The 16,089-nt window shown below is 43.2% G+C and overlaps 1 protein-coding gene across 3 annotated transcripts in view; it reads right to left on the reverse strand.

Annotated features, from left to right (window-relative positions):
- The window catches only part of ctdspla (CTD (carboxy-terminal domain, RNA polymerase II, polypeptide A) small phosphatase-like a), a 266,232-nt gene that overhangs the window by 96,105 nt on the left and 154,038 nt on the right, over window positions 1-16,089 (reverse strand). The gene's annotated exons all lie outside the window — the stretch shown is intronic.

Below are 16,089 nucleotides of genomic sequence, written 5' to 3' on the forward strand. Positions count from 1 at the left end.
CTCCAAGCAGACCATTGCCTTAGTCAGAGCTGGGGAGCATCCAATACCTGCCAAAAGAACATCTGCAGGCATCCTGACCTCTGCAAGGGACTGGCAGCTGTTGGTGGACCCCGAACGGCAGCTGAAGTTCCCCAACCATTATCGCAGCCACCACCCAGCAACCAAACATTGTCCTTGTGTCTGAGTCTACTAAGCAAGTGGTGCTGCTGGAGCTGACAGTCCCATGGGAAGATAGCTTGGAAGAGGCCTTTGAAAGGAAGCTCTCCAAGTATGCAGGACTGGTCAGCAACTGTCAGCAGGCTGGATGGAGAGCGAGGTGTCTCCCAGTGGAGGTAGATTGTAGGGGATTCACAGCCCATTCCTTAGCTAGGAGCTTCAGCAATTTGAGGAGAGAGGAAGAGGGGAGCCATCTGCTGTACCACCGATGCGGCAGAGAGGGCCTCAAGATGGCTGTGGCTCAAAAGAGGGAAGCCATGGAGTCATAAGTAGCTAGCCATCTGGACACAAGCTGGGGTCTGATCAGCCCCGGCTGGGTCACCTGGAGGAGGTTGTATGATGTTGAAAGACACGAAACACCCGATAATTCCAGGAACATCACTGAAGATGTGTCCAGAGGCATTCGTAGATGTATGTACACAGGAGCGTCATAGGCAGAAGATGGTAGAAAAATGGAAGGCCATATGGGAGGAATGGGTTAAATAGATCTTAGAATAGGTTAAAGCGATAGCACAACATTGTGAGCCCAAGGGCCTATACTGTGCTGTAATGTTCTATGTTTAGAGTGGTAAGGGCCAAAAGCAGCCATACGGTTCTAGATCAGAAAGGCACCTCAGTCAACATGGTTGTTTCCATGCTGTATGACGCCCAAGAAAATTTCTAAGTTTTTACTCAATTTTCTTCTGAAAAATATTGAATCTGCTTTCACTCCCACAGATAGTCAGTGCATTCTATATCATAATAACTGGATGGGGCTTCCAGTTGTTCTGCCAACTAAGTCTGTTTTCTCTGTTTAATAACCCCTTTGCCACTGGAAACAATTTCTCCTTATTTACTGCATGGCATTGAATATATGTTAATTTTCTCTTCAAGACTTTCTGCTTTGTGAAGAACAACTCCAGTGGCTCTAGCATATATGGAAAAGAGTACAGCTGTCATTTCGGCCCAAAACATCAACTGTACTCTTTTCCATAGATGCAGCCTGGCTTGCGGAGTTCCTCCAACATTTGGTGTGTGTTGCTTGGATTTCCAGCATCTGCAGGTCTTCTCTTTGTTTGCCAGTGGCTCTAGTCCTTCCAGGTGGTGGCTTTGAGTAGATTTATCAGTGTGCCTCAGCTTGGAAATATTAGTTCAGAAGAGACTTGTAGTACAGGAAGAACTTACATCAGGAAGGTTTAAGAACTACACAAGGTTTTCAATTATTTGTATGGCTATTCAACCGAGGAGGTTTAAAGTGCTAGTACTGTGTAGAGTTGTGTCTACTTTATCCCAACTTGCCCCAGTAAAATTTAAGAATTATGCAGGGTTTTCTATCACCTGTATGGTTATTCAGCTGAGGAGGTTTAGAATGCTGTTACAAAGTGCTGGTACCTTGTAGAATTGTCTACTTTATCCCAACTCAGATATCCATTCCATTACCTATGTAAAAATGATCTTGTCCAAATGCACACAAGCATTGCTGGAGATTCATCATAATAAACTGCTGGGAAATGTTTTAAGTCCTCAAATTGACTAACCAAGACCACAAATTTCCTTTTGGTCATCATGGGATAATCCAGATTGTTGTCCAACCGCATTCCAAAAGTTTAACTGAACCCGCCAGCAAATTAAATTCAGCCCAGCTGGTTTCTGGTGCTTGTTCTTTACACAGGCCACCTCCAGTAATCTCACTCAATGAGCATATCCCCCACCTCACCATTCCAATTTCACTAGTGATATTACACAGCTTCCTTGATAATTCAACATAACTGCTCCACACAACTTCTCCTTCAATGGATAAAGATATTCCTTAATGTCATTTTGTCTATCTTAGTGACCATCTTGCCCTAGTGGCTACTAATCCCAATCTCTTACGTACACCTATTCTATCAAATCCTTTTATGATTTACTGCCTAGCTTTCTATTTCTTTTTTTTTTGTAATTTCTTTTTATTGAAGTTCATCATTATGAAAATATCGCCACAACAGTTTTCAGTCATTAGGTGCCAGCTCAACTCCAGAACTACCCAGAAAGTTCCAGACCTTTAGGAGCATTGTTATCCTGCAGCCATTGGGCTCAGCACTGGACGGGCTCTACAGCTGTAGACTCATTTTCAGGGACTTTGCAGTTCACGCTCTATGTTTTTGTTTACTTTTTTAAAAACTATTTGCGTGATTTGATCACGGCACTTCAGCACTGAACTGATTCTGCAGCCGCGGCCTGCAACCGTCGGCACTCGCCATAAGTTCTGAACTGGCTGTGTGGCTGTGGCCTGTAGCCACTGGGCTCCCGGACTGGCCTCACTCACCTTAGCACTAATTAACTCTAAGAGACTCTGTGGTTCACGTTCTGTGGGTTATTTGCTTACTACTTTACTGTTTGCATGATTTGTTCTTTTCTCCCCCCACACACTGGGTGTTTGATAGTCTTTGTCGTGGGGTTTTTTTTAAAGGGGTACTACTTTGTTTCTGTGTTTTGTGGCTGCGTGCAAGAAGACAAATCTCAAAGTTGTATTCAGTACACATACATTGATAATAAATGCACTCCGAACCCTTCTGCAGCCATTCTACATCGTTTCCACGTGTGAAGCAGAACTGAGCATGAGGTAGTGCAAAGCTTTATGGAGCCAGCAATCACTGATTGAGGTTCAATTTCCACTGCTCTCTGTAAGAAGTTTGTATGTTCTCCCCATGATCGCATAGGTTTCTCTGGATGCTCCAGTTTCCTCCCACAGTCCAGAGACAAAGTTAGGGTTAATAAGTTATGGACATGCTATGCTGGTGCTGGAAGTGAAACTATGGTGACGAAACTTGTGGGGATGCCCCGGAACAACACTTGCTGATTTGATTTGATGCAAATGATGCATTTCACTGAATATTTTGATGTACATGACAAATAAACTAACCTTTAAATTTTCTAATCAAACTCCTGTACTATGTTGAGTATGTAGATTAAAAAACACCCACTTCCTCAAATCAATTGCAGCACACTATTCTAACACAGCCAAAATGAAGTTTGTAAGATTATCCCCAAGCTAACTTATCTTCTGAACCTGGAGCTCCAACATAGAATAATCACTAATTGATAGCTGGCTTATTTGTTAGATGTGCCAAGACGCAGTGAAAGATCTCCCAACCACACACACAACAGGCCTCCAATCCCAGGACGGTCCACCTCCAGCCCTCCAACCTTGGCAAGTCCTTAGCTCTGGACTTGCAGACATTGGGCCCCCGACCTCCGGACTTGCTGACTTCAGACTTCAACCTTCGACCTCTGGTTAACATCCCTGTTCAGCTTTATTAATCTTCGTGGTCGCTCCATATGAACTCAAACCCCTGCCCAGACTCTTCATTTACTGCCCCGATCTCTAACTACCTCTCATCCCTGTGTTTAAATGCTAACCTGACCCCTAAACTCCCAGGTGCTTTTCCCAAAACTATCCCAACAGAGCTCAAAAAAAAACAACAACGAAGTCTGAGGCACAACGTCGACAGAGGCTGCAGCTCACAGCCATCTTGACTGGAATGCAGCAGAAGTTTTAGACCTTCAACAGCAAAATACTGCTATACCCCCCCCCCCAATCTAAATTTAAAAAGACCATCAGTCAGAGGAGCAGAGTGAGGCCATTTGGCCCACGAAGGCTGCTCATCTGTTCGATCATGGCTGATTTATTTTCCCTCTCAACCCCATCCTCCTGCCTTCTCTGCACAACCCTTGACACCCTTACTAAGTACCGATCAATTTCCTCTTTAGATATACCCAGTGCTGGAGATATCGCTCAGGCCAAGGCCTCCAATGGTCAAGGTCAACCATGGATATTGTGTCCCAGCTCTCTATGTGACATGACGCAAGCCAGTATGAGAATGGAGAGCAAGCTGTTGGTCATGCAGCACGTCCCCCTCACCCTCTCCATGAAGCTGATGAATCTAAAGGAATGGCAGAGACCAATACAGTTTGGCACCAGTGGCATTGCAGGAATTGCCATGCAGCGTTGAATTCAAAGTAGGACGGCCTTAGAGACTCCAGTTCCAGATTTTTCCTTTTGTAAGGTACAAGGTACGGACAAGGTTGGTGGATAGAAAAAATGTTCATGAATCAATAGAAGGCGGCCCGGGGCTTTGGTTCAACACAGAGCAGACAACAGCAGAGGGTGTTTCTTTGTACACAATATGTTCAGATCATCCTTGCAGGCTAGCTGACTGCCATCCAAGTCAGGATCAATAAATGTCAAAGGAACACTCAATAAAGCTGAAGGGAAGGGAAAATGCTTTCAAAGGGTCACTTGATTAAGAGCTGAGAAGTTGAACCAGCAGTCCTGGATATAAATTAACTGCATATTTCAAAATGCTCCAAAAGCACTGATCAAACTTCAGAGGCCCTTGTAGTAAAATACACACGGCATAAAATCCTATGTTTTCATCAACTTTGATGTATGAATATATGTATCCATTTACTGGACTTCTATTTAAACACTTCTACCAATTTGTCAAAATATCTTAGGTAGTACATCAAAACAAAGGCACATCTTTTCATTTAAAAAAGCTGAGAACAAACAGGCAATGCAAAGGAGGTTACATATTTTCTGCTGGATTCTAGTCTACAACACTGAAAATGTGAGTAGAATAATTGGTACAAAGTATTTGGGTTTAAGTCCATTGATTACTCAAAGATGCCACATAAATTGATAGGGCTGTTAAGGCGGCATGTGCTGTGTTGGCTTCAATAATCAGGAGACCAAGTTCAAAAGCCAAGAGGTAATGTTGCAGCTCTATAAAACTCTGGTTAGACTACACTTGAGTATTGTGTTCAGTTCTGGTTGCCTCATTATAGGAAGGATATGGAAGCTTTACAGAGGGTGTGGAGCAGGTTTACCAGCATGCTGCCTCGATTAGAGAGCATGTCTTATGAGGAAAGGTTGAGAAATCTTGGGCTTTTCACTTTAGAATAAATGACAAGAGGTGACGTGTTAGGGATGTAGGAAATGATAAAAGGCATAGACTGAGTGGACAGCCAGAGACTTTCTCCTCGGGCAGAAATGGCGTAATTTTAAGGTGATCAGAAGCAAGTATAGAGGAGGGATATTAAGAGGTAGGGTTTTCTGTAAAACAGAGGGTGGTGGATCCATAAAACATACTGCCAGGGATGGTGGTAGAAGTAGATACATTAGGGACATCAGCTAGGCACATGGTCAAAGGAAAAGGCAGGGTATGTGGGACAGAAGTGTGAGATTGATTTAAAGAGCAACTCAAACAATCACACAACATGGAGGGCAAAAAGGCCTGTACTGTTTTATGTTCTAATCCTACGAACCACTGATACATTCAACAGTTTACAGCATTTATGGTTATTGTACAAGACACATTCACTACATCACCGATAACCACTATCAACATCATGCTAACCTACACAAGGTAAGCCTGGCATTGCCAAAGTCAACGTGTTCATTAAGGTTATTCCTTGGCTAGCTATAGGATGATTTTTTTGTGTTAGAAGTGGAAAAATGTTCTGCAGCATTGACCAGAATGGGTGAAGGATGATCAATTAAAGTGACAGGTAACTGCAAGTTTAGGAGTACAGCGTCAAATCTGTGTTTGGTTTCACCAGTGTAGAGTTGTGGGGGGGGGGCTCTTGCTGAACACAAAATATAAGACTGGAGGCTCAAGTAAACTGCTTCTTCACCTGCTTGTGGACTGTTAGTCCTACTCCCATGAGGGAAGAGGCTACGCAGAATCCACACCAAGACCACCAGACTCAAAAACAGTTACTTTCCCCAAGCAGTAATAGTCATAGTCATACTTTATTGATCCCAGGGGAAATTGGTTAAATTTGGTTAAATGATACCCGGGGAAAATGCTGATCAACTACCACCCACACCCCCAACCACCACTACTTTATCATTTCCTGTCAATCACCTTATGTACAGATACCCCTGTGCCCAGTGTCACTTTACGAACATACAGTCAATGCATATAAACTATCAAATGTACTTACAGAACCATAGAACACTACAGCACAAAAAAACAGGCCATTTGGCCCTTCTAGTCTGTGCCAAAACATTATTCCTCTAGACCCATTAACCTGTATCCAGTCCATAACCCTCCAGACCTCTCCCATCCATGTACCTATCCAATGTATTCTTAAAACTTAAGAGTGAGCGCGCATTTATCATGTCAGATGGCAGCTTGTTCCACACTCCCACCACTCTGAGTGAAGAAGTTCTCCCTAATGTTCCCTCTAAACCTTTCCCCTCTCACCCTAAAGCCATGTCCTCTCGTATTTATCTCTCCTAATCTAAGTGGAAAGAGCCTATTAACATTTACCGTCTATACTCCTCATAATTTTATAAACCTCTATCAAATCTCCCCTCATTCTTCTACGCTTCAGGGAATAAAGTCCTAACCTGTTCAATCTTTCCCTGTAACTCAACTCCTGAAGACCCGGTAACATCCTAGTAAATCTTCTCTGCACTCTTTCAATCTTACTGATATCCTTCCTATTGTTAGTGACCAGAACTGTACACAATACTCCAAATTTGGCCTCACCAATGTCTTATACAACTTCCCCATAACATCCCAACTCCTATACCCAATACTTTGATTTATGAATGCCAGGATGCCAAAAGCCTCCTTTTCAACCCTGTCTATCTGTGACGCCACTTTCAGGGAATTATGTATCAGAACTCCCAGATCTCTTTTTCTCCACGCTCCTCAGTGCCCTACCATTTACTGTGTATGTCCTACCTTGATTTGTCCTTCCAAAATGCATCACCTCACACCTATCTGCATTAAGTTCCATCTGCCACTTTCTGGCCCACCCCTCCAGTTGTTCCAGAACCCTCTGCAAGCTTTGAAAGCCTTCCTCACTGTCCACAATGCCTCCAATCTTAATATCATCTGCAAACTTGCTGATCCAATTTACCACATTATTATCTAGATCATTGATATAGACAACAAACAACAATGGTCCCAGCACAGATCCCTGAGGCACACCACTAGTCACAGGCCTCCAGTCTGATAAGCAATCATCCATTACCACTCTGTCTTCTCCCAGACAGCCAATTTTGAATCCAGTTTACAACCTCTCCATGGATACCTAGTGTCTGAACCTTCCGAACTAACCTCCCATGTGGGACCTTGTCAAAGGCCTTACTAAAGTCCATGTAGACAACATCCACAGCCTTTCCTTCATCTGCTTTCTTGGTAACCTCCTCGTTAAACACGATCTACCACGTACAAAGCCATGCTGACTATCCTTAATCAGCCCTTGGCTGTCCAAATACTTGTATATCCAATCTCTCAGAACACTTTCCAATAATTTACCTACTACTGATGTCAGGGTCACTGGCCTGTAATTACCTGGTTTACTTTTGGAGCCTTTTTTAAACAACGGAACAACATGAGCTACCCTCCAATCCTCCGGCACCATACCCATGGCTAAGGACATTTTAAATATTTCTGCCAGGGCCCCTGCAATTTCTACATTAGTCTCTTTCAAGGTCCGAGGAAATATCATGTCAGTCCCGGGAGATTTATCTACCTTTATTCGCTGTAAGGCAGCAAGCACCTCCTCCTCTTTAATCTCTATATGTTCTATGACACTGCTGCTTGTTTCCCTTCCTTCCATATACGCTATGCCAGCTTCCTGAGTAAATATTGATGCAAAAAATTTGTTTAAGCTCTCCCCCATCTCGTGAGGCTCCACACAGACGACCACTTTGTCCCTTGCTATCTTTTTACTCTTAATATACTTGTAGGAACACTTTGGGTTTACCTTCACATTATCTACCAAAGCAACCTCATATCTTCTTTTTGCCTTCCTGATTTCCTTGTTGCCTATACTTGCTATACACCTCTCTCTTTTTCTTAACCAGATCGCCAATATCCCTTGAAAACCAAGGTTCACTATGCCTGTTAACTTTGCCTTTAATCCTGGCAGGAACAAGCATATATTTATTGAATTCTTTATTATTATTGTCTTCTTTATTTTATTGTGCTTTTATGTGCTGTATTAGATCTGATTTCCTTTGTGCTTGTGCACTGCAAATGACCTCAAACAATCTTGAATCGTGAACCTGGAAGAATGGTGTGGTCCCTGGATGATGGGAAGGTGTGGGGGAGGGGGACAGAGAAAGGATATGTGTAGCATCCCCTGCAGATGCATGGGAAGAAATGGGGTAAATGGGTTAAAAGCATGGTAAATAGTAAATTAGGAAAATAACCCATCAGAACATCAGAAGGAAATAAGGGAATTTATCTAGACAAATCATCTTTTTCTTTTGCATCAATTTTAAAAACCAGGACGTTGGAGAACAGAAAGGCCAAGGTAATCTAATTAATGGATTAATTAAGGATACGATGCAGAACAGGCCCTTCCAGTCCAATGAGCCTCATCACCCAGCCACCCTCCTATTTCACCCCAGCCTAATCACAGGACAATTATCAATAACCAAGTAACCTACTAACTTTTTTTTCCTTTTCAGGGGGTTTTGAAGACGCTGACCTGGAGTAACATGCTGACTTCAGTTCCTTGCTGAAATGGGACTCGCTCCCAAGGCCTCACGACCAGCCGCTTTACAATATGCCAAGGATGCAACCTGGAAGACTAGCTCGCCTTCAGTGTGTCGGATTTTTGTGGCTCTGGAGACGAACTGATTTGAAGTTGGTGCCGCCACCTGATGTGTTATGGGAGTACACAGAAGATTGAAAACAGTGAGCTGGCTGCTGGCCGTGTGCCCGGAGACCAGAGTTCTTTGGGCACAGAGCTCAGAAAAAGCGACGCAACAGACTTTTAACATCATAAATCAGCGAGTTGTTTTGTTATGTCTCATCTCTCGCTGTGAAACGGGGACACCTTTTTTTCCCTTATTAGAAAGAGAGAGAGCCTGTGGTATGTCAAATTACCAGGTGAACGAGCAGTCTTTGGGGTACTGCAAGTCTGTGTCTTTACTGATACTTTGCTACAAGCTTGGGTGCTTGGTGAGGGTGCAAATGCTTTTTTGCTAGTGGGGGCTTTGGGGTTCTAACATTTAACTCATTCATTCTTTGGGGCACTCCTCTGTTTTTGTGGATGTTTGCGAAGAAAAAGAATTTCAGGATGTATGTTGTTATACATTTCTCTGACATTAAATGTACCTATATATGGTGCAACTGTAACGAAAACCAATTTCCCCCAGGATCAATAAAGTATGACTAAAATGTAGCATCCATCTTGGAAGGGCCCACAAAATCATATGATGTACTTGCACGAGTATGAGGTGAGTCTGTGAGATCCTACACCAAGAGGTTAGCTCAGGGATTAGCGTGGATAGTTATTTTCACAGTAGCACATACACAATAACAAGAATGAGCTCCTTCTGTTCCAAGATAAATAACTAACAATATAACATTTAGCTATGTTTAGTTGAGAGATAAATCTTGACCAGGATATAGAAGACTGAGAGGAGATTTGATGGAGGTATACAAAATTATGAGGGGTATAGATAGGGTAAATGCAAGCAAGCTTTTTCCACTGAGGTTGGGTGGACTACAGACAAAGCTCATGGGTTAAGGGTGAAAGGTGAAAACTTTAAGGGAAACATGAGGGGAAACTTCTTCACTCAGAGGGTTGTGAGAACACCCAGAACAAGTGACCAGGCGAGCTTGATTTCAACAATTAAGTTTGGATGGTAAGGATATGGAGGGCTATGGTCCCAGTGCAGGTCAATGGGAGTAGACTGTTTAAATGGTTTTGGCATGGATTAAATGGTTTTGGCATGGACTAAATGGGCAAAAGAGCCTGTTTCTGTGTTGTACTTCTGTATGACTATGATACAAGACTCTCAGATACAGGAGCAGAATTAGGCCATTCAGCCTATCAAGTCCGCTCTGCCATTTGATCATGGTTTATTTATTATTTCTCTCAACCCCATTCTCCTGCCTTCTCCCAGTAACCCTTTGACATCCTTACTAAGAACTTATAACCTCCACTTTAAATATACGCAATGACTTGGCCTCCACAGCTGTCTGTGGCAATGAATTTCACAGATCCAAAACCCTTTGGCTATAGAAATTCCACATCTCTGTTCTAAAGGGATGTCTTTCTATTCTGAGGCTGTTCCCTCTGGTCCTAATAGACTCCCTCACTAGAAGAAACATCTTCTGCAAATCTATTCTATTTAGGTCTTTCAATACTCAACAGTTTCCATTTAGATCCCCCTTCCCATTCATCTAAACTCCGGCAAGTACTTTCATTTTTGGAATCAATGTCTTCTGGATCCTCTCCAATGTCAGCAATCCCTTTCTTAGATAAAGGGCCAGTATCAAAATTCCCATGGCTCTCTGCAAGGACCTCTGGTTTCAATTTCATCTACCTGCACAGACAGATGGAGCCCATTAACATCTCCTCTGAGAAATAATATATTGAACATTAGCTGAAGTTAACAAATTCAAATATTTCATGAAGTATCAAGCCATAGCTTCAAATCACGTAGGGTTTCTCTAGGTTCCTCCTACCTCCCAAAGACATGTGGGAAGTAGGTTTAATTGGCCAGTGTAAACTTTTGGGAAGCTGATCAGCAGGTGGAGGTAAAATAGGGTGCCACACTTAGTACTACACTATTGCAGGTCGTGGCGTCACAGTTCAGAGTTCATTTCCGATGTCTTCTATAAGCGAGTTTGTACGTTCCTTCCCATGTGTGCGTGGGCTTCCTCCCACAGTCCAAAGATGTACAGGTTAGGTTAATTAGTCATTGTAAATTGTCCCATCATTATGCTAGTGTAAAATTGGGCAGTGTAGCTGGAAGGCTCTGTTCTGCACTGTATCTCTAAATAAAAGAAAATACAGTAAAATCAATGGGTGTTTGATGTGAGTGAGGACAGAGTGGGATGAAAGGCAAGTTTCCATGTTATAATGCTCTGCTGCAGATTAGCTGAGGATGTACACAAACTTTTAGCATTAATTCAAAATAGAGGAAATCATTAAGTCCATGCACCAAATCCACACTAGCTTCTCTTTTCAATGTTCCCATTGAATCTAAGTTGTTCTTTCCAACAGCACATTCCACATCACAATTCACAGAACATAAAGAAAAGCTCACATCTAGCTCTATTGCCAATTACTTGCGCAACTACAATCACTATATCATCCATTAAGAGCTCAAGACTTTTCCCTTAGGGCCTTATTAAAAATTAGCAGCGTATAAATTCGAAGACTTTATTCCCTGGAACGTGAAAGACTGAGGGGAGATTTGATAGTGGCATATAAAATGATGAGGCTTTTTCCACTGAGGTTGGGTGAGACTAGAACAAGAGGTCATAGATTAAGGGTGAAAGGTGAAATGTTTAAAAGGAACACGAGGGGAAATTTCTTCACTCAGAGGCTGGTGAAAGTGTGGAACAAGCTGCTAAGTCAAGTGGGTGGAGGTAGGGTCAATTTCAACACTTTAAGAGAAATTTGGATAGGTATATGGATGGGAAGGGTGTGGAGGTCTATATTCTAGGTGCAGGACGATAGAACTAGGCAGATTAATGGCTCGGCAGACTAAATAGGCTGAAATGCCTATTTCTGTGCTATAGTGTTCTGTAAACTCTATAAATGTGCAAGACAGGATCAAACAAACCCTGCTGATTGCAAAGCAAGTTTTGAAAAAAATCCCTCAGTGTTACTCACACAAGGATCGCCCTAGATAAGCAGAACAAAATTAATCAGAGTCAGGTTTATTATTACTGTCTTATGATATGAAATTTGTTGTTCTGCAGTGGTACCACAGTGCAAAGACAAAATTATTGTAAGTTGCAAAATAAATAATAGTGCAGAAAAAGGGACAAATGAGGTAGTGTTCAGGGGTTCATGAACCATTCAGAAATCTGATGGTGGAGGGGAAGAAGCTGTTTCTGAATCGTTGAGTGTGGGTCTTCAAGCCTCTGCACCTCCTCCCTGATGGTAGTAATGAGAAGAGGACAAGTCTTGGATGGAGTGGGTCCTTAGTAATGTATCACAACAAGAGAAAATCTGCAGGTGCTGGAAATCCAAGCAGCACACACAAAATGCTGGAGGAACTCAGCAGGCCAGGCAGCATCTATGGAAAAAAAGTGCCGTCGATGTTTCAGGCTGAGACTCTTTGGCAGGACTGAAGAAAAAAAATATAAGGAGTAGATTTAAAAGATGGGGAAGGGGATAGAGAAACACAAGGTGACAGGTGAAACTGAGAGGAAGAGGGATGACATAAAGAGCTGGTAAGTTGATTGGTGAAAGAGATACAGGGCTGGAGAAGAGGGAAGAAGAGGGAATTTGATAGGAAAGAACAGGCCATGGAAGAAAGGAAAAGGGAGGGCAGGAGCACCAGAGGGAGGCGACGGGCAGGCAAGGAGATGTGGTGAAAGAGGGAAAAAGGGGATGGGGAATGGTGAAGGGGGGGGGGCATTACTGGAAAACGGAGAAATTGGCTCATGCCATCAGGTTGGAGGCTACCCAGGCAGAATATAAGGTGTTGTTCCTCCAACCTGAATATGGCCTTATTGCAAAAGTAGAGGAGGCCATGGATTGACATATTGGAATGGGAATGGTAGGTGTAATTAAAATGGGTGGCCACTGGGAGATCACACTTCTTCTGGCGGACAGAACGTAGGTGCTCAGTGAAATGGTCTCCCAATCTACGTCGGGTCTCAGCGATATACAGGAGGCCACACTAGGAGCACTGGACACAGTATATGACCACAACAGACTCACGGCTGAAGTGTCGCCTCACCCGGAAGGACTGTTTGTGGCCCTGAATGGTAGAGAGGGAGGAGGTGTAGGGGTAGGTGTGGCACTTGTTCCACTTTTAAGGATAAGTGCCAGGAGGGAGATCAGTGGGGAGGGACAAATGGACAAGAGATTCACACAGGGAGCGATCCCTGCAGAAAGCAGAAAGTGGGGAGAGCGGATGGAAAGATATGCTTAGTGGCAGGATCCCATTGGAGATGGTGGAAGTTCTGGAGAATTATGTGCTGGACGCGGAGGCTGGTGGGGTGGTAGGTGAGGACAAGAGAAGCTTTATCCCTGGTAGGGTGGCAGGAGGAAGGGCAAGAACAAATGTGCGTGAAATGGCAGAGATGCGATTGAGGGCAGCATTGATGGTGGAGGAAGGGAAGCCCCTTTCTTTGAAAAAGAGGGCCATCTTCTTCATTCTAGATCTACTTTTAAACCTGCTCTTTTTTTTTTTACTCCAGTCCTTCCGAAGGGTCTCAGCCTGAAACGTCAACTGTACTTTTTTTCCACAGATGTTGCCTGGCCTGCTGAGTTTCTCCAGCATATTTTGTGTGTGTTCCTTAGTAATGTATGCCGGTTTCCTGATACACCATCACTTGAAGATGTCCTTGGTGGTGGAGGCTTGTGCCTATGATGGAACAGGCTGAGTCTACACCCTCTTCACCCTCTTGTGATCTTGTGCACTGGCACCTCCATATCAGACCGTAATGCAGCCAGTCAATGCTCTGCACTGTGTATCTATAGATATTTGCAAGTCTTCGGAGACATATTGAATCTCCTCAAACTCCTAACAAAGCAGAGCCACAGGCGTGTCTTCTTCGTGATTCAATGTGTTGGGCCCAGTATAGATCCTCTGAGAGGTTGACACCAATGAACTTAAAGCTGCTCAGCCTTTCCATCACCGACCCCTCAATAAGGGCTAGTGTGTGTTCTCCTGACTTCCCCTTCCTGAAATCACCAGTAGTTCATTGGTCTTGCTGATGTTGAGTTTTGTTGCAACACCACTCAACAAGTCAATCCATCTCACTCCTGTAAGCCTCCTCATCACCATGTGAGATTCTGCATGTTTCATCTGCAAATCTACAGATGGCGTTCACGTTGTGCTTAGCCACAGTTACGTGTGTGTGTGTGTGTGTGTGTGTGTGTGTGTGTGTGAGAGAGAGAGAGCGAGAGCGAGAGCGAGAGCGAGAGCGAGAGCGAGAGCGAGAGAGAGAGAGAGAGAGAGAGAGAGAGAGAGAGAGAGAGAGCAGTAGGCTAGTACACAAATTACTAATGACAGGATTCCAGAAATCTATATGTGCCCAGAATGGTAGAGGACCTCGGAGGATTGTTAGCACTGTTGATCACATGGATAGGGAGAGGAATAACCATGAGATTGCAATGAGTTCTATTCTTAGAACCACTTCGTAAAGACCTTTGTTACAGATTAGAATGCATTTAGACATTACTTCAGTCATTTAATACATTCTGAGTCTGGGAAAAAGGATGTAACCATTTTGATTTAGTAATAGTGCAATTAAAAATTTGCATAAAGTCTTTGAACAGCAGCACTCAAATTATACTATATCATCAGAATAAAAATTAGAGTGAAAATACATGCATGTTATTGCTGCCATGTACTTGATTATCAACAAATCAGAGCTTGATTTATACACTCTTCCCTTTATCTTCACCTTACCTAACAGCATATCTGTTTTTAATTGAACTAACTTCCCCTTACAATTAGTAATGACTTACACATTCTAACCACAAAGTGTTTCAGCTCTGAATACTAATAAAGAACAATTTGCTAGATAATTACAGCATTTGCTAGATTTTCTGTAGTGAAAAAAATATCCATTAAATATTAGGATGGCCAAATGTGAACCAAGTTTATGGTAGAGCTCGGTATTGAAATAATGCCTACTTCACTGTGGAAATACATTAACCTCACTCCTTCCTCCCTATCACAGCAACTTATTGTCCTCAGGAAAATACAGCACACTTGACGGGGATCTGACTAACATTTATTGGCCTTTCAGGCTGGGCTGGGGTGCAGATGGAGACAGGACAGTATCTCCAGCATCAGAATTACTAGCACACCCATAGCCTTAGCATAAACTTCAAAACTACTTGCACCTGTTCCACTCCGACCGAAAGGATTAGTGTGGTACAGGCAAGGTCAGTGTTTGCATTCCATCCCTAATTTTGCCCTTTGCTTACAAGGCCATTTAAGACCATAAGACATAGGAACAGAATTAGGATATTCAAGCCACTGAGTCTTCTCCACCATTCCCCCATCATGGCTGATTTGTTATTCCCCCCATCCCCCACAAACCCATTCTCCTGACTTCTCCCAAAAACCTTTAACACCCTCACTAATCAAGAACCTATCGATCTCTGCTTTAAATATACCCAATGACTCGACTCCCTTAGCTGTCTGTGACCATGAATTCCTTTGATTCACCACCCTCTGGCTTAAGAAATTCCTCCTCATCTCTGTTCTAAAGGCACATTCCTCTATTCTGAGGCTGTGCTCTCTGGTCCTAGACTCCCCAGTACTGAAAACATCCTCTTCATATCCACTCTGTCTCGGCTTTTCAATATTCAAAGCAACTGTATTGCTATTAATCTGAATTCATATAAAGCCCAGAGCAAATGAAATGAGAGATTAGCAAACTCTTTTGCTTTTGTACTGATGTCAGCTTTTTAAATTAATTGAAGTTATTTGATTACCTAAAATTTAAATTTCCAAACTGCCATGGTAGGACACAATTTCTGTAGACTGGCCAAAAAGGAAGGGGTTTCTGCAGGGGTTCTGGCACCAGCAGCAATGGGAATTCAACCCTTGTCACTGGCACTGTAAGATGTTACATGAGATGCTATGCTACTGTAAGAGGGCAAGTGTGGCAGAAAGCAATGCTGGAAGAGGATTACATCCAGATCACTGTCCCACCACCAGCGGAGGTCGGAGAAGAAAGCAGTGCTATAACAAATCTCTAGGGTGGCCTGGAATCTCTGTGAATCTACTGGGGAGGTCAGAGGTCTGCGCTCCCAAATCCATGTCCACTGGAGATTGGAGGCCAGTCCTACGAGTAAAGGACAGTATAATGTGCATGGGTAGGGTGGGGGGGAGGAATGGGGTTTGGATTGCTGTTGTTTTGTTGCTTGTTGTGATCTGTGTTGTCC

Source organism: Mobula hypostoma, chromosome 3 (genome assembly GCF_963921235.1).
Source record: "Mobula hypostoma chromosome 3, sMobHyp1.1, whole genome shotgun sequence".
Lineage (NCBI taxonomy): Eukaryota > Metazoa > Chordata > Chondrichthyes > Myliobatiformes > Myliobatidae > Mobula > Mobula hypostoma.